The sequence below is a fragment of the Anabrus simplex genome, chromosome 1 (genome assembly GCF_040414725.1).
Source record: "Anabrus simplex isolate iqAnaSimp1 chromosome 1, ASM4041472v1, whole genome shotgun sequence".
NCBI classification, from domain to species: domain Eukaryota; kingdom Metazoa; phylum Arthropoda; class Insecta; order Orthoptera; family Tettigoniidae; genus Anabrus; species Anabrus simplex.
In genome coordinates, this window is record NC_090265.1 from 265,422,114 (window position 1) to 265,444,786 (window position 22,673).

The 22,673-nt window shown below is 40.8% G+C and overlaps 2 non-coding genes across 2 annotated transcripts; both read right to left on the bottom strand.

Moving 5' to 3' along the window:
- Positions 1 to 3,251: 3,251 nt before the first annotated feature.
- On the bottom strand, positions 3,252 to 3,324 carry TRNAR-UCU (transfer RNA arginine (anticodon UCU)). The gene has a single exon. It is a non-coding gene; the product is annotated as a tRNA-Arg (tRNA).
- An 11,607-nt stretch (positions 3,325 to 14,931) lies between these two features.
- Positions 14,932 to 15,004, bottom strand: TRNAR-UCU (transfer RNA arginine (anticodon UCU)). The gene has a single exon. It is a non-coding gene; the product is annotated as a tRNA-Arg (tRNA).
- Between the last annotated feature and the right edge of the window lie 7,669 nt (positions 15,005 to 22,673).

Here is a 22,673-nt window from a genome sequence, read left to right on the forward strand (position 1 = left end):
CGCTACGGCATCATATGACATATGTCCAAGCCTAACATCCATATCTCATCCTCAAGATTCACTCCATAATCAAGTTATCAAATTTCTGTATATCCAGAATCTAATTATTCATCCGACCTCTTCAAACTTGCCTCACGTTCGGGCCGCCAATATTTAATGCAACCTGCGGCAACAGTGTTTTTCTCTTCACTTTGCCCCATGTATGGGCAACAAATTTAATGCAACCTATTGGTGGCCTCATAGTCCTAATTCTTACCAAGGTCCAGGTTGGACTGATAAAAATATAGGTATCACCATCGCGCTGTACTTCCTCATACTTCACCTCAAGTTGTAGTACTAATTTAATATGATGTTGCCCGTGCAATATTTCCACTTACATGTTGCTAATTAACTATGCGAAATCGGGGATGGATATACCAATCAAACGCGGTGGTTGCATTTCCATATTAAGTCAATATCTCAGGGTAAAAACATCTATATATATTCAACAATACTATTTACCTTCGCAAGTTCCGTTGAAGAGGGTGTATAGTTCAATGTGTTACTCATTTACTCCGAAATCCTACCGTAGAATTAATATAAGCCTTTAAATATCATGACTCCGAAATATCAGCCTAAATGTATCCTTACAACTAATCTTCCTATCTCTACCTTTGAAAATAAACGCTAGAATAAACTTAAAACTAATTTATTAGCATGCCAATATTATAATTAACAAAATAATGATCATCTTTGGTAATAGAGGAAAGTAAATCAAAAAAATCACATATTATTTTTCTTGACAACTAAAATTGACGAATTGACATAATTAAAATTGGGCAGGTATCTTTAATTCATCTGGGCAATTATTATTTTGTTGCGTGCCCACACTTCATCACTTTATTTCAATATGGGGACAACTAGGATTTACTCTTTATTAAAGGAGGGAATGGTCTTTCTTTCCTTTAGGTCTATTTGCACTACTCTTTGGAATTGGTTTGGGAATTTGCGTATTGACTTGTTTATGGCATGAGATAAGTAACTCTTTCCAATGATGGCTTCAAAATGCCATTTTAAGTATCTAAAAGAAATTAATCCTAACCATAAATATAAATTCCAACATCCTATATATATTAAAAATGTGTGCCAAAAATAAAATTAAATATCTTCATTTACGAATGCCATCGCCATGTTCTTCAACCGTCATGACCTGTCAGAATCGTACCGACCGATTAATTATTATGTGTATTTTCAATTAAAATTACTCCTTCTACTGCCTACTAATTTTACCATTTTCAGGTTAACGCGTGCTCCACTGCTATATATTCATTATATGAGACGAATATATTACTAGGCGGCTATATCTCTTTTCTATATACACTTCAAATACATGTAAATTACGATCCATCTATCTCCATATTCCATATAAGTTCGACCAATAGACCATTTAATCTCACTGCTACACTTAATATATTCACGTATCTAGGCCTTAATTTCACTGCTTGCCTCATTTTCAATCGCAACATAACTGTAGCTAAGAATAAATTCGCACCTATTTCCATCAATCATTTACTTACACAATACCTATTCAACATCTCAAATCTCCAACAACATATTATCATTTATGCATTTAATTACTGCGATTCCTCCGCATACAACAATATCTCTACTCAGATTCCACGTAATGTCTACCACGTCGCATTAAAACATTCCTTTTACTTAAATATCTACTCAAAACACCGCAAGCTGCTACTGTTTATTTCAACTCATCGTAAATGTAGACGATATTGGCCTAGTTATTCAATCTGGTCATTGGGTAGCCTAGGTTTATTATTATTATATTGCACTTCACTATCTTAGCCTTGCCTAGTTTAATATATATGACGTTCTCGTAAGCATATAGGTTCAAAAACATCAATTCTCTTCCCGATACTGCTCACATTAACCTCATGTCAAACTTATGAGCACGGCAGTATATTACTACACATAAATAATACGTAACTGAGGTTATTTTCTTCGGCATATGCCTTAGAATTCACACAATGGCACAAACAGGTCATATCTTTGGCATTTCAGCATTCCTACAATTATACTACACCAAATGAAATACTTTATAGTGAAATTTACTAGAACGTTACTTATCTCTGGCCATGTTATGTCCGACTCTGCTTTCTTCTTCCTCGTCACGGCATCTCGGAATGCTTAGCCTTGCACTGGATCACGTCATGCTGGATCTCTAGGTCTTCAGGCTTGAGCTTACGATGATCTGGTCAGCCTCCCTCCATCGCTTTAGGCTAGCTCCATTTCGTGTCCAATTTCCATGCAACGAAAAGACAATATTAAATTGATAGAATACATCTTAATTTTCAGTATATAAAGCTTTTCCAAGTACTTTCTCTAATTGTATATATATTTCTTTTCCTCTAAAGATACTGCTCAGATTCAATTTTATTTTCATAAACTGGCTCTTCCTTGGTCTTTTTTTTTATGTTGTCTGAATAATGTTCTTTAAATCTTATCAATGGGCAATACGTAAAATTTGATGAGAATTTGGCCGTTTATTAAGTCAGTGTAGGCCTTATTTACGAATGCCGTATCCCAACACCTCTTCTTCCGTACAGTATTTGAAATCTATTATGCGTGTTTCCCTGCCGTTTTTATGTATTTTCCAGTAGTTTGTTTCTGGATTCTTCCTTCGTATGGCTCCTATTATGGTTATATTGATTATGTCAGCTAATCTTCTGGTCAAGTAATCGCAATTCACAGTCCGTTTACGACGAAAACTCTTCTTGCCAAAGTAGATAATAATAGACCGTTTTTCAATTTTTTTTACGTATAATGGTTCATTTCTCATAGAGTTTCCTTTCCATCTCGCCAGGCACTGCCTCCTAATTACGGTCAACTTGTCACAAAAAGTTATTCCGTGCATTCTTAACGCTTGAAGCTGATCTGCGCCATTTTTCTTCCGATGTATATTCATGTAAACTGACGTCAATCGTAACGTAATGGTACAATATATATACGTCAAACAAAGACTCCGTCAAAACAGAATAAAGGACGTCATTGTGCGATTTCTCCTTTTTTCATAATCCAAGTGCCTACACAAGTCACGGACATTTCAAATTATTTGGAATTGTTCCATATTCGAGTGAGGTATTCCAACGTGGCCGTTTAAAATAGTAAACTTGGATCACGTGATAGCGTGACGAGTTTACATGACTTTACTCTTACACTATAGAAGGTATTTATGTGCTCTTTTTGCTTAAAATTACCGTCCCTTGAGGGGATCGAACCCACGACCTTTGGATTAGAAGTCCAACGCGCTTTCCTCTGCGCCAAAGGGACTACGCTCACGTTGTTCTGTAATCTGTATAGTAAGGACTCTGATTCTTTTTGTAATTTTCGAATGTTTTTTTGTTGCTACAATTATGCTTTATTTCGCACCGACACAGATATGTCTTATGGCGACGATGTGAGAGGAAAGGGCTAGGAATGGCAACGTAGCGGCCGTGGTCTTAATTAAGGTACAGACCCAGCATTTGCCTGGTGTGAAGAAGGGAAACCACGGAAAACCATCTCCAGGTCTGCCGACAGTGGGGTTCGTACCCACTATCTCCCGATTACTGGATACTGTCCGCACTTAAGCGAATGCGGCTATCGAGCTCTTTATTTTCGAAAATAATACCCATGAGGTGAAGAAGGATTATACGCGGGTTGAGTCTAAGCGGTCCGCCTCTGTGGTGTAGTGGTTAGCGTGATTAGCTGCCACCCCCGGAGGTCCGGGTTCGATTCCCGGCTCTGCCACGAAAATTTGAAAAGTGGTACGAGGGCTGGAACATGGTCCACTCAGCCTCGGGAGGTCAACTGAGTAGAGGTGGGTTCGATTCCCACCTCAGCCATCCTGGAAGTGGTTTTCCGTGGTTTCCCACTTCTCCTCCAGGCGAATGCCGGGATGGTACCTAACTTGAGGCCACGGCCGCTTCCTTCCCTCTTCCTTGTCTATCCCTTCCAATCTTCCCATCCCTCCACAAGGCCCCTGTTCAGCATAGCAGGTGAGGCCGCCTGGGCGAGGTACTGGTCATTCTCCCCAGTTGTATCCCCAGACCAAGAGTCTGAAGCTCCAGGACACTACCCTTGAGGCGGTAGAGGTACGATCCCTCGCTGAGTCCGAGGGAAAAGCCGAACCTGAAGGGTAAACAGATGATGATGATGATGATGATGATGTATCTAAGCGGCCCGGTTTCAAATCACGGCCCTACCACGAAATTTTAAAACTGGTTCTTGGATTGGAAAGGGATTCCCTCAGCCTCGTGGGGTTAACTGAGTAGAGGTGGGTTCGAGTCACACGTCAGCCATCCTGGAAGTGGTTATCCGTGGATTCCCACTTCTCCTCCAAGCAAATGCCGGGATGGTACTTAAAGCAACCGCCGCTTCCTTCCCTATTCCTTGCATGTCTCTTCCAAACTTCCAATCCCCCTACAAGGCCCCTCTCCAGTATAGCAAGTGAGCCTCCTGGACTCTGTACTGGTCCTCCTTCCCACTTTTAACCCCCCGAACCAAAACCCCGCGCTCCAGGACACTCCACTTAAGACGGTAGAAGTTGGTTCCCTCGCTGAGTTCGAGGGGAAATCCGACCACGGAGGGTATAGGAAAGAAAGAGGAAGGTAGAAATATATTATCTACATATTAATGAAAAACGTTTTAAAAGGAAAGTGAATAACTAAACATTCAAATACATAAAAATCCAAACAGCACTGGATAGAATTGCAAGCGGTCTGAATTGTGCATGAAACCTTCTGTTTTCATATCCGTATCGTTGCCAGGAGCCTCCGTGGCTCAGACGGCAGCGCGTCGGCCTCTCACCGCTGGATACCGTGGTTCAACTCCCGGTCATTCCATGTGAGATTTGTGCTGGACAAAGCGGAGGCGGGACAGGCTTTTCTCCGGGTACTCCGGTTTTCCCTGTCATCTTTCATTCCAGCAACACTCTCCATTATCATTTCATAGCATCTATCACTCATGAATAAAAATCACTTTGGGAGTGGCGACCCCATCGTAATAACAGCCTATATCTGATTCATTCATTACATCCCTGACCCGGTCAAAACCTGAAAACATGTTGTAGGTTTTCATTTTTTCATCGTTGCCAGCTGGACCATACGGCCTATACGAAAACGGCTCGATGATTATGCTTTTTGTTTAAAGGGACCTAACATACAAGTCATCAACCCCAAGAAAACGGTATCGTTATAGTAGACAAGACCTGTGTCAAATATTATAATGTTATTTTTCTAGCAAATGGCTAAATACATGGTCGCGATAGTTTGGCAAGGTTATATTGGGGGTAATGACTTGTCTTCAGGAACGACCCGAACCCAAATAAATGTGATGTTCTCCCTGTAAGTGCACGATACTGTCGATTATTAAGTACCAAGCCATAAGGTAATTCCGGTAGAGTTGCCGCACTTTTTATGGTATATTTACTTTTAAAATTGTTGCAAATTCATCGAGCATAATTTGAAAACATGTACATTTGATCACAGATGAACAAAATGCTGGTAATTGAAAGTAAATGGGAGAAAAGAGAGAACAAAGGAATTGTTGCATCAGCGGCGTCTCTCCCTGGAACCCGGTATAGATGCCGACTTTGCTCGGGAGAGATGCCGCAAGTAAAATAATTAATGACAAAATCAAATTTAAGCCAATTTCTTCAACTTTAATATAACCGAACATTAGATTGTACTACAGGACAATTATATCCATATAATATAATCATTCAATGGTAAAATAATCTATCTGATAGTTTACAACATTGAATTAATCGTACTTTAATTTCGATGTACTATGAATGTGCATGTGCAATGGATTCTTCACTGTGTTATACAAAACCCCACGGTACGTAACGCTCTTGAAAGTTCTCTGGCCTGCCCAGCGACCGCTGCTCAATCCGAAGGCCTGCAGATTACGAGGGGCCGTGTGGTCAGCACGACGCATCCTTTCGGCCGTTATTCTGGGCTTTCGAGACCGGGACCTCCATCTCACCGTCAGATAGCTCCTCAATTCTAAACATGTAGGCTGAGTGGACCTCGAACCAGCCCTCAGGTCGACAGAAAAATCCATGACCTTGTCGAGAATCGAACCCGGGGCCTCCGAGCGAGAGGCAGACACGCTACTCCTACAGCACGGGGCCAGCGTGTTATATAAAGGAAACATCAAAATCATAATGAATATAATTCTGTCCTGACACAGTAATTTTGAATAAAATTTTCACTTCGGTGATTATTGAAGTAGCTATACCTGCTGGACCCAGAGAACCTTTTTCCAGATTTCCTGACTGCATTCTAAGTTTCAGTGTTTGTTCCGGTATTCTATAGTATAATTCTGCCTCCATGATCAGTATTTCCTTTGCTTTCAGTCTTTCAATAGTCACTCTTAAATTTTCCTCTGTCCATTCAGGTCTTTAACAGTGCCCTTACTTTTATACTGAGCAGGCATGTCGCAATTTTTTTATGAAAATAATACAATTTTATATAACAAAACAATGTTACCAATGAAAGCAATAAAGATATGTTATGTGTGATAAGAATCGTGAGACGATAAAATATTCGAATAAAATACCGGTACACTCTGAATAGGATTGAATATGTCCAGATCGCTTGTAAAATCTGATAGCAATGAGTCATCTCAGCTGGATTGTTGTGCGGCAACTCTCCCAACTATCAGGAAGAGATGCCGCACCCTCCTGTTGTCGTACCTCAAGGCTATCATGGCCCGAAATTAGCTTACTGTCAACTACAGTTATGCTTCTGACTTCTACTGTACTAAAAACGGCTGATTTAAGCATTTGAAACCAACTTAATATACAATAAATTAATACACGGAAAAACTTTGTAAGGAGGAAACGTGTACTCGCCTCATGATATTGGCTATAATTGGCGTAATATACGAGCAAATTTCGTCACACTCGCAGACAGTAGTTCTTTCTTAGAAACTGAAAACCACACATAAAGCCATCTAGCTGTAACGATGGGAACCTTTAGTTACAGTGTATGCGGCATCTCTACCGCAGCGGCATCTGTTCCGGATTTACCTTATGTTCGTTCGTAATCTGTTTACCCCCCAGGGTCGGTTTTTCCCTCGGACTCAGCGAGGGATCCCACCTCTACCGCCTCAAGGGCAGTGTCCTGGAGATTCAGACATTGGGTCGGGGATACAACTGGGGAGAATGACCAGTACCTCGCCCAGGCGGCCGCACCTGCTATGATGAACAGGGGCCTTGTGGAGGGATGGGAAGATTGGATGGGACAGGCAAGGAAGAGGGAAGGAAGCGGCCGTGGCCTTAAGTTAGGTACCATCCTGGCATTTGACTGGAGGAGAAGTGGGAAACCACGGAAAACCACTTCCAGGATGGCTGAAGTGGGAATCGAACCCACCTTTACTCAGTTGACCTCCCGAGGCTGAGTGGACCCCGTTCCAGCCCTCGTACCACTTTTCAAATTTCGTGGCAGAGCCAGGAATCGAACCCGGACCTCCGGGGGTGGCAGGTAATCACGCTAACCACTACACCACAGAGGCGGACACCAAGCCATATGTATGAAATAAAATAACGAAAAGGCCGATTCCTCACTTTACATTGTAACCGTCCAGACTTCTCCAGCCCTACTAACTTAATATAATATCATTTTACGCGATATCATTTGATATCAAGTTTATCCGCCATCGGCAATTATTTGTAATAACATATTTATTCAACGTCAATCATTTGTAATCAAGGCATTTTGGAATCATATTGTGTATATGATAACATCGTTTTATTATTTAAATTATTATATTATGTAGGATAAGAATTCATTATGTTGTAAATACGGTCAATATGTTGAGACATAGTTGTTTTCATTTCATCTCATGTTTGTGTATACGGAGGGTTATTCTTGAAGCTTGGGATTTTGCGTGCGTCATGGGTTTATTTTATGACCAAGGCTAGTAAACAGCGACCCGTGCGCGAGGCTTGCAAGCTGGTCAGTTATATCATCGCCACGCCTTCTGGACTTGTCGAGGAAGAAGAGGAGGGGAGTTGATGCTTCGATCTATCGAATCAGATACCTCGTTGTATATGAGTTTTGAGATTGAACTGTTACCAAGAGTGGGGGTGAGCCCGGATATATACTGATTCTCAACACGAGAACGGGACCTTAAGGCCTTACGACTTTACGACCTAACAAGCTTACAACCTAACTACGTAAACTCCATCACTACTACTTCTACTGTGAACATCTACTTTGTACCACGTGATCTGACTTTTGAAACAGTGTGTGGTCGCTCCGCGACATAGTTATTTTTGTACAATGTGTTGTCGTTTCGGTTATGTTATCGGATCTACGAGAAACGAAACAAGCTTATGGCTTGTGTGATATTCAGTGAATATTGTGGACGAAGAACTAAGTTTAAGTTCAAGTCTACGGAATTTGGTACAAGTCTGTACCGTATAAATAGTATAGCTCAGTTGGATTGAGATTTCTACTAATATGGAAAAATTCATATCTCTGAATTTTCTCCTCTTACGATCAATGCTGATCAGTTTTTACAAGTATAGGGCCAATGTCTAATTTAAAGACTAGGCAAGTAGGGAGTGCCAGTCCAGATAGCCCGTACCACATCAGAGAAGGAAGGAAGGAAGGATGTCCATGGAGCAAATTCTACATCGAGAAGAAGAGTACGAGTAACCACGGAAACCAGATGACTTCAACGGAAGCTGCAATTAGTGAGCTTCAATTAGATAAAGCAAGCAATAGTAAATTCAGTAAATTATAAATTCCTCCACGCTTTAAGGAAACTTTTCCGATTCATCTTATTTTTTGTATAATAAATTCATTTGTATTTTATATTGCGTTAATTTTCTTTCTTAAGCGATACTTAATGGTTAATTATTTAAAATCCTACCCCTGTGATTTAAGTATAAGTCTCTATGCTAGTAAATATAAATTTTGGTTTACAGTTTTATTTAAAAATTGTAACCATGGCGCCCAAACATTACATAGAGAAATGGGGAACCATGGAATGTTAACTGTTTCTATTTGCGTGGCAATTTGTGGGCAAGCCACAAATAATTTATTTAATATTCATGTGTCCCAAGATAAGAACTTTCATCTCCCCAAGTTATTTGACGAGGTGGAACAGTTACATTTGTCGCACCAACGTGGAGCTCGAAAACCATTAATTATTCGTGGAAAGAAAACAGTAAAGTAGAGTCTGTGTTTGTGGGGGTTAAGTGAGTGTCCATATAATTTGTATGTGTGATTTTTGGGGAATCATGGCTGCACATGGTGAAAAGGACATGAAATTACATAGCGGAAACTTAGTAAAGGGAGGCGAGACACCGAATTCTAGGAATGTTGTAGATGAAAGTATTGAAGTAGATAAATCGGTAGAGAGTGGTGAGAACATGGAAAATAGTACAGAATCTGATGTAGCTAGGATGGAGGGCGAGAAAGGTAATACGAATAGTGATAAGAATATGGAACAACTGTTTGTGATGATGCAAGGGATATTTGAACAAACGAATGAAATAAAGAAGGAAGTACAGAAGACGAAAACCGAAATTAGCAAGGAGATAGAACAGACGAAAACGGAAATTAGCAGGGAAGTGAATGCTAGGATGGATGCTTTAGATCATAGATTAGATGGAGCACTAGAGCAACAGAAACTTTTTGAGAATCAGTTAGCGGAACAGGAGATGAGACGTAGCCAACATGAGAAAGAGGTAGAAAGTAAGTTAACTGAACATAGGAGCGAAGTAGACCAGCAGATCACAGCAATTAATTGTAAAATGCAGGAACAAGTAGGAGAAGTTTGTAAAGTTAGAGAAGAAGTACAACAACAATACGATGATCTGTGTGGTAAGGTAGAGATTAATGCTAAAATATGTAATGAAAAGTTTAAGAAAGCAGAGGAATATGCTATTGAAATTAAAGCCACCAAGGAAAGATAGGAACACATTGCAAATGACGTAGAAACTAGAGAGAAAAGAATTAATGAACGTATTGAGAGGTCGGAGGCACTAATACGTAAAGAAATCAGAGAAAAGCAAGGTAATATAGGAAGTCAGTGCCATGGTACAAATTTCATATATGAAACTGATTTACCTAAATTCAATGGGAGGCAGACAAACCCTTTAGATTTTTTAAACACTGTTAAGAAACGGTTTGAAAAGCGAATAGAAGAAGGAATCATTGAATGGGAAGAAGCGTTAGAGATAATTGGTAAAGCTTTTATTGGGGAAACGAAATCATGTTTTGCGGTGTATAAGAGCAGCATGACCAGTATGGTGGAATTCCAGAAATATTTCACGGAAAAATTTTGGAGTGAAGCTATACAAAGCAGGGAAAGAGAACGCATTGTCTTTGGGAAATTTAGGCCACACGAGGGAGTTTCTATGACCGAATATTTTTTAGCCCACGTTATGATTTGTAAAAACGTAGATGGGATGTCGGCGGAGAGAGATATCGTGAAGTTATTACTCAGACATTTTCCCAACAAAATCCGCGAAGCTAGATGTGTGCAACAGATAGACTCTATTCAGGGAATGGAAGGATTGCTAGCAAGTTTCGATGCGTTAGGAAATAGTAATAGTACACGAGAGCACACAAACTATCAGACACCACCCAGCAGACAAGAACACAATCACCGTGGTCAATTTCAACCGAGACAACAACCTGTAGGTAATCAGTCACACCAACAAAATAGGAATGTTCAGAGGGAACGTAATGTAGAGGAAGGTACAAGCCGAAATCAGGATACAAGGAGACACAGTAATTTAAACTGATAGTAGATGGTAATGAGAGATCAGATTATCAGTCTTCAGAACATGTTGCGAGAAATTGTGTAATGACGCACATGAATTATGATCTCGATGTTAGAGATGATTTATTACGGGAGGTTGAAATGGATCAAGTCGATGTTGGTAGTAAGTGAGAACCCCGTTGTTACGATCGTTGTATGGAGGGCGCAGTATCAGGCTTTATTGGATTCAGGCAGTCAAAGATCATGTGTAAGTCTGAAGTGGTATGCTAGGGGCTTTACGTCGCACCGACACAGATAGGTCTTATGGCGACGATGGGATAGGAATGGCCTAGGAGTTGGAAGGAAGCGGCCGTGGCCTTAATTAAGGTAAAGCCCCAGCATTTGCCTGGTGAAAATGGGAAACCACGGAAAACCATCTTCAGGGCTGCCGATAGTGGGATTCGAACCTACTATCTCCCGGATGCAAGCTCACAGCCGCGCGCCTCTACACGCACGGCCAACTCGCCCGGTGAAGTGGTATGAGGACAGAAAGAAGGAGAATATTGAGATTGAAGAAATGCCTGTGAAATCCACATATATCGTCACTGCTGTAGGTAAACGATCCAAGCAAATATGTAAACAAGTTGCCATACCTATTTGTATTAACGGGAAGTCGAAAATTCAGATCTGTCTTGTTATTCCGAATCTTATATTTGATGTTATCTTGGGATCTGACTGGCTAAGTTTATACTCACCTCGTTAAATTACAATGAAGCGATAGTATATTTAAGGTGGGATAATGAGGATGTTAAAGTCACGTGGGATGCTGAAGTTCAGACGAAAGTGGAGGTTTGTAACATGTGGTGTGTTAATGAGGTTTCAAAAGATGAAGAAGAGAGAGCGGATTTTAAGTTGTGTGAAGTGTGGTTAGAGGAGAACCACGATGATGCTTTGAGAGAAGCGGTAGATAGTAGCAATTTGGAAGAAGGTCAGAGGGAACGATTGTTGTATGTGTTGAGAGAACACAAGGAAGTATTTTCATCGAAACCTGGTAAAACACATGTGTATGAACACTCATTTTCAGTGCTGGATAAAAGTATATTCGCTGGACCGAGATATCCGATACCACATAAATATGCTAAAGCAGTAGACAATCAAATTGAAGCTATGTTAGAGGATGGTATTATTGAAGTTTCGAGTAGTGAGTATGTCAATCTTTTATTGAGAAAAGCGACAGGTCTTAGTTGCAGTAAGATTATTAGTGACAAGTATGTTCAGGAATTAGGTACGCCTAGTAGGTTATTATCTGATAGCGGATCTCAATTTACATCGAAGAAGTGGAAGGCTGTGATGACAGAGTTAGGTATCACACATGTTTTTTCCTCAATTAGGAATCCGCGAGGGAATATGTGTGAACGCACGATGAAGGAATTAGGTAGGATGTTTAGATCTTTAGTTCATGACAAGCACACTGCGTGGGTTGGTTCTTTAGCGTTGATTGAGAAATGGATTAACATGGTTCAGCATGATAGTACGAAATTCACCCCATTAGAGGTTGATTTTGGCAGCAATCCAAGGAATGAGCTGACAAAAGTACTAGGTATTACACAGGAACCTCAGCGGGACTCTCAGATATGTCAGATTAGCGAGAGAGAATATGATTAAAGCGGCTGAGAAGCGTAGCAGACAGCAGAAACGTCAGGTGTTAGACGAATTTCAGGTAAGAGATTCTGTTCTGTTACGTGTTCCCATGCTCTCGTCCAGTGAAGAGAAGGTGACGAAGAAATTCTTTTTGTTGTATCAGGGTCCATTCCAGATTCATTGTCGGGTTGGTCCTTGTGCATACAGATTGAAAGATGGTAATCGTGTCATGTTGGGCACTTATAATATTCGCTCTCTGAGACGATATATTTCTGCGAATTAAGTGTAATGTCTCCCAGACGTTGTTTTGATAACATTCAATGTACTTGAGTTAGAATACGTGAATTCATGTATAGGTTGTGAACCTAGACCTGACACCATTGTAGAAGCCATGAGTAACTGGGATTTTTTTGAAACTGCAGAAGGAAATTAATGCAATAATTTTCTAAGTAGTTATATTTTTGCAATGAAAACAAGAAAATGCTTGCGGCCATCTATGAGAGGTAAGCCACGTGTGATTACGTGTGTGTGTGGTGTATATATTATTATAACCTGGAACTGCCGAACACTTTGATAGTGAAGTGCAAAGATAGTGTTATTTACCTGTTGTTGTAAATATTATGAGTGTCGCTGACAAACTTTCGCAAGAAAATCGGCAGGAATTGTTACTAATGTTATCTGGTATCGTTGAAACAGACACTCTACAGTGAGATACAAGAGTTAATTATGTATGTTTTTATTAAGTGTGTGTCAGATGTAATGATGTATATATCAGCCATTTTGGTGTAGTGTGTTATTTTCATATATGTTATATCTGTAAATAACAGGAGGGCGTATGTAACCGTCCAGGCTTCTCCAGCCCTACTAACTTAATATAATATCATTTTACGCGATATCATTTGATATCAAGTTTATCCGCCATCGGCAATTATTTGTAATAACATATTTATTCAACGTCAATCATTTGTAATCAAGGCATTTTGGAATCATATTGTGTATATGATAACATCGTTTTATTATTTAAATTATTATATTATGTAGGATAAGAATTCATTATGTTGTAAATACGGTCAATATGTTGAGACATAGTTGTTTTCATTTCATCTCATGTTTGTGTATACGGAGGGTTATTCTTGAAGCTTGGGATTTTGCGTGCGTCATGGGTTTATTTTATGACCAAGGCTAGTAAACAGCGACCCGTGCGCGAGGCTTGCAAGCTGGTCAGTTATATCATCGCCACGCCTTCTGGACTTGTCGAGGAAGAAGAGGAGGGGAGTTGATGCTTCGATCTATCGAATCAGATACCTCGTTGTATATGAGTTTTGAGATTGAACTGTTACCAAGAGTGGGGGTGAGCCCGGATATATACTGATTCTCAACACGAGAACGGGACCTTAAGGCCTTACGACTTTACGACCTAACAAGCTTACAACCTAACTACGTAAACTCCATCACTACTACTTCTACTGTGAACATCTACTTTGTACGACGTGATGTGATTTTTGAAACAGTGTGTGGTCGCTCCGCGACATAGTTATTTTTGTACAATGTGTTGTCGTTTCGGTTATGTTATCGGATCTACGAGAAACGAAACAAGCTTATGACTTGTGTGATATTCAGTAAATATTGTGGACGAAGAACTATGTTTAAGTTCAAGTCTACGGAATTTGGTACAAGTCTGTACCGTATAAATAGTATAGCTCAGTTGGATTGAGATTTCTACTAATATGGAAAAATTCATATCTCTGAATTTTCTCCTCTTACGATCAATGCTGATCAGTTTTTACAAGTATAGGGCCAATGTCTAATTTAAAGACTAGGCAAGTAGGGAGTGCCAGTCCAGACAGCCCGTACCACATCAGAGAAGGAAGGAAGGAAGGATGTCCATGGAGCAAATTCTACATCGAGAAGAAGAGTACGAGTAACCACGGAAACCAGATGACTTCAACGGAAGCTGCAATTAGTGAGCTTCAATTAGATAAAGCAAGCAATAGTAAATTCAGTAAATTATAAATTCCTCCACGCTTTAAGGAAACTTTTCCGATTCATCTCATTTTTTGTATAATAAATTCATTTGTATTTTATATTGCGTTAATTTTCTTTCTTAAGCGATACTTAATGGTTAATTATTTAAAATCCTACCCCTGTGATTTAAGTATAAGTCTCTATGCTAGTAAATATAAATTTTGGTTTACAGTTTTATTTAAAAATTGTAACCATGGCGCCCAAACATTACATAGAGGAATGGGGAACCATGGAATGTTAACTGTTTCTATTTACGTGGCAATTTACGGGCAAGCCACAAATAGTTTATTTAATATTCATGTGTCCCAAGATAATAACTTTCATCTCCCCAAGTTATTTGACGAGGTGGAACAGTTACAACATTGAGCTGTAAGATCAGCCCACAGGGTGCGTTGCGGTGCTGCCGTATGCTTTATTTTACCCAGATCCGTTGTTGGATTTGCCTTGAAATCAATAATCTCGTTCTCTGTACTCTGCCAGTCAAGTTACTTGTCTGTCAAAATTACTCGTCCCTTGTGGGAATCGAACCCACGACCTTTGGATTAGAAGTCCAACGCGCTATCCTCTGCGCTAAAGGGACAACGGAATCCGCGAACTTGTAGCAAGACAAGTGTAGGTTAAACGATAAAAGCAAACTTGAAGAACAATACCCCGATAGGAACAACTGATTGTGAGTAGATTTGAACAAATACCACCTCATTTGAGGTGGAATGACAGGGAATATTTTATTTCTCTAGTAAAATTCGTTCATCTCATGACATTGTTTTCTTCCCTTCTTAATCTGTTTATCTTCCAGGGTCAGTTATTCCATCGGACTCAATGAGGGACCCATCTCTATTGCTCAAGGGCAGTGTCCTGGAGTGTGAGACTTTGGGTCGGGGGATACAACCGGGGAGAAGGACCAGTACCTCACCCAGACGGACTCACCTGCTATGAGGATCAGGGGCCTTGTAAGTGTATCAAAAGTTTGGGAAGGATACACAAGGATGAGGGAAGGAAGCGGCCGCAGCCTTAGGTACCATCCCGGCATTTGTCAAGAGAACAAATTGAGAACCACTTCGATGTTGAGTGAGGAGGGAATCGAACCAGCCTCGACTCAGTTGACATCCCGAGGCTGGGAGGACACCGTTCCAGGCCTCATCCCACTTTTCAAATTTGGGAATCGAATCATGGCCTCCGGGTGTGCCACCCCCCAGAGGCTGGCTTCGTTTTCCGGCTCTACCAAGAAATCTGAAAGGTGGTACGAGGTCCTCCAATAAAATCCCGGGTTTATTCCTAACTTACGGGCACGACCGCTTCCTTCCCTACCGGGCGAGTTGGCCGTGCGGTTAAGGGTGCGCAGTTGTGAGCTTGCATCCGCGAGATAGTGGGTTCGAATCACATTGTCGGCTGCCCTGAAGATAGTTTCCCATGGTTTCCCATTTTCACACCAGGCAAATGCTGGGGCTGTGTCTTATTGCTACTTCCTTTACGTCGCACCGACACAGATAGGTCTTATGGCGACGATGGGACAGGAAAGGTCTAGCAGTGGGAAGGAAGCAGCCGTGGCCTTAATTAAGGTACAGCCCCAGCATTTGCCTGGTGTGAAAATGGGGAAACCACGGAAAACCATTTTCAGGGCTGCCGACAGAGGGGTTCGAACCTACTATCTCCCGAATACTGGATACTGGCCGCACTTAAGCGACTGCAGCTATCGAGCTCGGTGTGTCTTATTGAAAGCCACGGCCGCTTCCTTTCCACTCCTAGCCCTTTCCTATCCCATTGTCACCATAAAACCTATCTGTGTTGGTGCGACGAAAGGCAAGTTCCAAAAAGAAAAAAGCTTCCTTCCCTCTTCCTTGTCTATCCATTCTATTCTTTCCATCACCCATAAGGCCTTGTTCAGGATAGCAGGACACTGCCCTGAGGGGGTAGAGGTGTGATCCCTCGCTGAGTCCGGGGGAAACCGGACCCTGGAGTGTTTACGGATAAAATGATAATAAAAGTAATACAGGGACCGTCTAGGCGGTGTACTAGTTACTGTGATTAGATGCCAGACCCCGCTCTCCATTCATTTGTAGGACTATACAAACTAACATACCATTTGAGCAGTGGCGGCTCGCCTGGGAGGCGCTAAGGCGCGCGCCCCCCACGGGGTTCCATTAAAATGGGGAATTTTAATCTTAAATGTTAACTATGGAAATATTTTACTATAAGATTATTATCAAGGGCGCGAGTTGTACTGTACTGCGGCCCGATACGCTGCTGGCCCTGCGCAGGAGGGCGCTCTCTCATAGCGGACCAAAAGCTACGAGTCTCGCTTGACTGGCCTTGAGGGAGCCAATCAGAGGCACGGTAGAGATGTGCTGTTCTAACGGAGAATCCGGCGCGTTTCTGCCGCGGCCCATCGTTGCAGCCAACTTACCCGAAACATTGGTGATTTGATTTCTATTTAACAGGGGTCAATTTGTGTCATTTCTCTCCTAAAACTAGGAACTATTTTACTGAAGCACTTACCTGAGTTAAATATGCCGGTATATATTTAAAATAGTCTTGTAATTTTTAGGATTATTAACTAACGAAACGAGTAACGACTGTAACTACTGTCTCTTCGCGCTTGACTCATTTGGCCATACTCACTGGAGAGCGCGATGTTTAGCTTTGTGTTGATGAATGATCTCGTGAGGTGACTGTGACGAGGTGAAATTAGGAGAAAGGTTGTTATTTATATGTAGGCGTAATGTTATGTTTGCACTTCGTACAGTATGATTACCATCGAACATATTAAAGAACTAACGTTTTCTTCTCTTTCTATCGAAAAGAAAGTCGAACTGAAGGAGTGTGGTAGGCCGACACCAGACTTCTCGTTGAAAAAAATCGGAGACCAAGAAAAATGTAAATAGGGCTTTCCAAAGACAAATTAATTCTCCTGACGTATATAACAAGAACCCGTGGATATGTTGAAGTGATATCTCAGAAACCTTTTACTGCTTTCCTTGCCTGCTATTCTCCCGCTCTAGGAAAGGAGATAAATGGATCACCACAGGGGTAAGTGATATCAAGCATATTAATGAGAAAATTAAAAAGCATGAAAGATCCCAAGAACATATCACTAGTACTATGGACTTTGAAATGCTTGGTAAAGTCAATGCCGTGTCTTGTTTAAGTGATCACTACAGTGAAACTATTCGTAAACACAATTCGATCGTGGACAAGAACAGGCAAATATTAAAGGGACTCATCTCTTGCGTACGTTTTTGTGCGGAATTTGAATTGCCACTCCGAGGCCACAATGAAGAAGATAATTCTTTAAATCCAGGTGTATTTAAGGGATTAGTTAACTTCACGGCTGATCTGGATAGCGTAATGAAGCAACACTTAGAAACAGCTAGTGTATTTAAAGGAACGTCAAAGATGATTCAAAATGACATTTTAAGTTGCATGCTGGCAGTGTGTAGGGAGGAAATATCTCAACAGATTAAAGAGGCTGAATTTCTTGGTATACAGTGTGATGAAACAACCGACATCTCGAACCATTGTCAGTTGGTCATTGTTTTAAGATACCTTCACGACGGCTCGGTACATGAAAGATTCTGGGGATTCTTTTATCCATCTGACAAATCGGCGAATGGAATAACAGAAACCTCACTGGAACAGATTAATCCCCTGGTAGGCCATGCTCGCGATAAGTTGATTCCACAGAGCTATGATGGAGCCCATGTTTTTAGCGGCTCTCTTGGTGGAGTTCAGGCAAAGGTTCGTGAGCACTATCCGTACGCATATTACGTACACTGCTATGCCCATAAGCTTAATCTTATCATGGAACAATCAACAAATCATATTCCTAAAGTGAGGATTTTCTTTTCAAATTTATCAGCGATACCTGCATTCTTTTCGAATTCGTCTCAGAGATCGGATTTCCTCGAAAATATCGTTAAGGAGAAAATGACGAAAGTTGTACCCACGCACTGGAATTATAACATAAGAACTGTAAACGTGGTGTACGAAAACAGAGAAAATCTAATAGATTGCCTTGAAGAAATTGAAGAGAAATGTACAAACAAGATCACATTAAATGAAGCAAGTAGCTTAAGACGTATTCTTTGTGATCCTGAATTTGTTTTCTGGCTATATGTGTTCCATAGTCTATTTCCTCACGTTGATCTTCTATATAATCAAATTCAGTCCCGAAACAAAGACAGTGTTCAAATAAGAAATTACACTGATTCTTTCGAAAAACACGTAATGAGAGAAAGAGCACAAGTTTATGTAAATCACAGGGAAATTGAACAAAACTTTCCAGAACCAGATCGAAAGAGGAAAAAGGATGATATTTTTCCACATAGTAGACGAATAGTGTCGGCCAAAGAAATATGCGACGTGGTTTCTATGCAAGTAAGAGAGAGATGTTCATTTACTGGCCATTTGGAAGTTTCTGTTTTATTGAATGATGTTCACTTCGAGGCACATTTTACCAAGTTCCCACAGGAATCTTTTAACCATGTCTGTTCATTTTAACCCATGCTTGAAAGAGAAAAACTCAAAACAGAACTTCAAGTTATATACCGAAGAGAAGATTTTCGGAGTATTAGAGGAGCAATCAATTTGTTTAATTTTCTGAGGGAAAATAGATTGTCAATTGTTTTTAGTGAAGTTCATAAACTTCTCAAAATTATCATTACCAGCCCCATGACAACGGCTGAATCAGAAAGATGTTTCTCCACGTTGAAACGCATAAAATCGTTTCTTAGGAACACAATGAAAAACGAGAGGTTAAACGCTTTGGCAATGATGTCTATAAGCAAAGATATGATACAATCAACTCCAGACTTTGACAAGAAAGTGTTGGACAAATTTGTGAAATTGAAAGAGCGGCGAATGGATTTTTCGTATAGAAATTAGGGTTAGTGAATTAGGTCTGTGTAAATAATTTAATTAAATATGAAACCATCTGTTCACGTTAATTATATTAAGAAAAGGTGTCGTGATTTTATTGTGAAATTGTGAAATAGAAATAACCTCTTCGCGAGACGTTGGAAAGTTCTCAGCAAGTATCTTCATACTGAGCGTCAGGAATCGGAACAAGAGACATGCAGAGAACAGGCATCCTGTGCAGGACTTTATTTGCGGCAGGGTGGTCAGTCCTTCTACGCTCTTCCACCCACAGCATTAGGTGATTTTCTACTTCTTATGTCGAGGATGGGGTAGCAGGAACCAAATGCTATCAATGCTTCATATTTCTCTGGCTGAGTTGGGCATCAAACCCGGGACCTCCTGTAGAGCAACGAAAAACGGTAACCGCTGGACCAGAACGTGATCAGAGGATGAAGGTATGCACTATATTGTACTAAATTGTATTAATAATAATAATAATAATAATAATAATAATAATAATAATAATAATAATAATAATAATAATAATAATAATAATAATAATAATGCCTTTGCCAGCAGGACCTAGTGTTTACAGTGCACTATGTCTTCTGGTATGGGCTAGAGTAATTTTGTTACTTTCATTGATCTGTATCTGTCTTGTCCTTGGCTTTGACAATATGAAAGTGACTGAGGTATGAGTGATGCTAGTAATGCCATTCCTTCTGCAGCCAGTCCCTGCTATGAATGGTGTGAAAATATTGCTCATAGGGTCGGTTGGTGCATGCATTTCAGTGGGCTTGGCAGACTGATATGTAATACCAACTTCTGGACCGGTGAGGAAAGCAACGGGAAACTACTTCAGACCTCATTTCCCTAGTACGCCTCTTCAGTGATGCCTAGGTCATCTGTGACAGCTGATGGTGGAGCTGTTGAGGATCCAACCAGCCTTAGGGCTGAAGACTGTACATACATACATACATACATACAATAATAATAATAATAATAATAATAATAATAATAATAATAATAATCACCAACGTAATCATAATCATCATACTTGCATATGCATTGCACCGTATAGTGTTCTAACTGTGTATCTTGATAAAATACGTTGAAGAATTTGAGATATTTGTGGAATTATGAAACTAAGGCGCGCCCCCCACTGCTGATATCCACGAGCCGCCACTGCATTTGAGTTAAAGCTTCCACAGTCTATTGAACTAAAATTACGTTCTTCATGTACATTACGTGCAAGTTGCTGATATATCGAATAAAGTAGTGTCACTTTTGAGTCTCTCCAGGCAGATACGATCGTATTCAAACATCGGCAACATATATATACGTTAAACAAAGACTCCGTCAAAACAGAATGAAGGACGTCATTTTGCGATTTCTCTTTTTTTCGTAATCCAAGCGCCTACACAAGTCACGGACATTTCAAGTTATTTGCAATTGTTCCATATTCGAGTGAGGTATTCCAACGTGGCCATTTTAAATAGTAAACGTGGATCAAGTGGAACCGGAACGAGTTTACATAACTTTACTCTTACACTATAGAAGGTATTTATGTACTCTTCTTGCTTAAAATTACCGTCCCTTATGGGGATCGAACCCACGACCTTTGGATTAGAACAAAGGGATTACGCAAACGATGTTCTGTAATCAGTGTAGTAAGGACCCTGATTCTTTCTGTAATTTTCGAACGTTTTTTGTTGCTATAATTATGCTTTATTTCGCAACGACACAGATACATCCTATGGGGACGATGTGACAGGAAAGGCCTAGGAATGGTAAGGAAGCGGCCGTGGTCTTAATTAAGGTACAGACCCAGCACTTGCCTGGTTTGAAAATGGGAAACCACGGAAAACCATCTTCAGGTCTGCTGACAGTGGGGTTCGAACCCACTATCTCCCGATTACTGGATACTGTCCGCACTTAAGCGAATGCAGCTATCGAGCTCGGTATTTTCGAAAATAATACCCAGGAGGTGAAGAAGGATTATACGCGGGTTGAGTCTAAGCGGCCCGGTTTCAAATTCCGTCTCTACCACGAAATTTGAAAAGTGTTTCGTGGGTTGGAACGGGATCCCCTCAGCCTCGTGGGGTCAACTGAGTAGAGGTGGGTTCGAGTCAAGCCTCAGCCATCCTGGAAGTGGTTATCCGTGGTTTCCCACTTCTCCTCCAGGCAAATGCCGGGATGGTACTTAACTTAAGGTCACGGCCGCTTCCTTCCCTATTCCTTGCCTGCCCCTTCCATCCTTCCCGTCCTCCGCAAGGCTTTGACGCCTGCCCTGCGAGACCTCAATTTGGAAGTGTATCTATTGTTGCCATCTACAAACAAGCACGTACAATAGCGACCCGCATAAGAGACACATTCCAGTCCATGGAAATACAAGGATAACCATAATAACAATAACAACAATAATAATAAAATAGTAATAATAATACATATAAATCTAATATCTTACATTTAAGAGGAATGTATAATGTCTGTCCTGATACCTGGTCTCTGTTGAATTCACTATTTGGAACTAAATGTAGGATATCACAATTGACTGCACTTTTTACTTATCACGTGTACGTTTAGAATACAGTATAATTTTGATCATTAACTGCAGATAAAGCAGACTCTTTGGCGCAGAATGAAGAGCGTTGGACTTCTAATCCAAAGCTCGTTGTTTCGGTCCCTACAAGAGACCGTAATTTGTATGTCCGCTTCTGTGTTGTAGTGGTTGGTGTTATTAGCTGCTACCCGGGAGGCCTGCCTTCGATTTCCAGCTCTGCCAAGAAATTTGAAAAGTGGTAGGATGACTGGAACCGAATCAACTTAGCCTCGGGAGATGAGCTGAGTTCGATTCTCTCCTCAGCCATCCACGAAGTGGTTTTCCGTGGTTTCCCACTTTTCATCGAGACAAGTGCCGGGATGTTACCTAATGTGAAATGTTTAATGAGTTCACCCCTATTTAGGTAGAACGCTGGACATGAGAGCAGGCAAACAGCCGGCACTCCAATGACAACCTGTATATGCGTATGCAAGGCTTAGCTCTAATTCCCCTTCTCCAAAAGCAGACTTGGCACCAGGGACTGCTGGCTGCTGGACAATGGGACGAACCTGTGGCCCAAAGCCCAGACGCCAGCAGACCCGAGCCGACCCGGCAGTGACAAGAAGGACTGATCCCCATAATAACAGAAAATGGCAAGGAAATGGTTATGATTGCATGACACTTATTCCTAACTAACACAACCTCGGGTTTTTTCCAGCCCACATCCTTGCATGTGCTATCAAAAGACGTCAGGTTTTACATGTAGGCTCTTTCTTCTTTCTGCCTATGTGGTTTTTCCCTGACCCTTCAATACCACACATCAACACCACCTTACCTAACACAAACTCTTGCC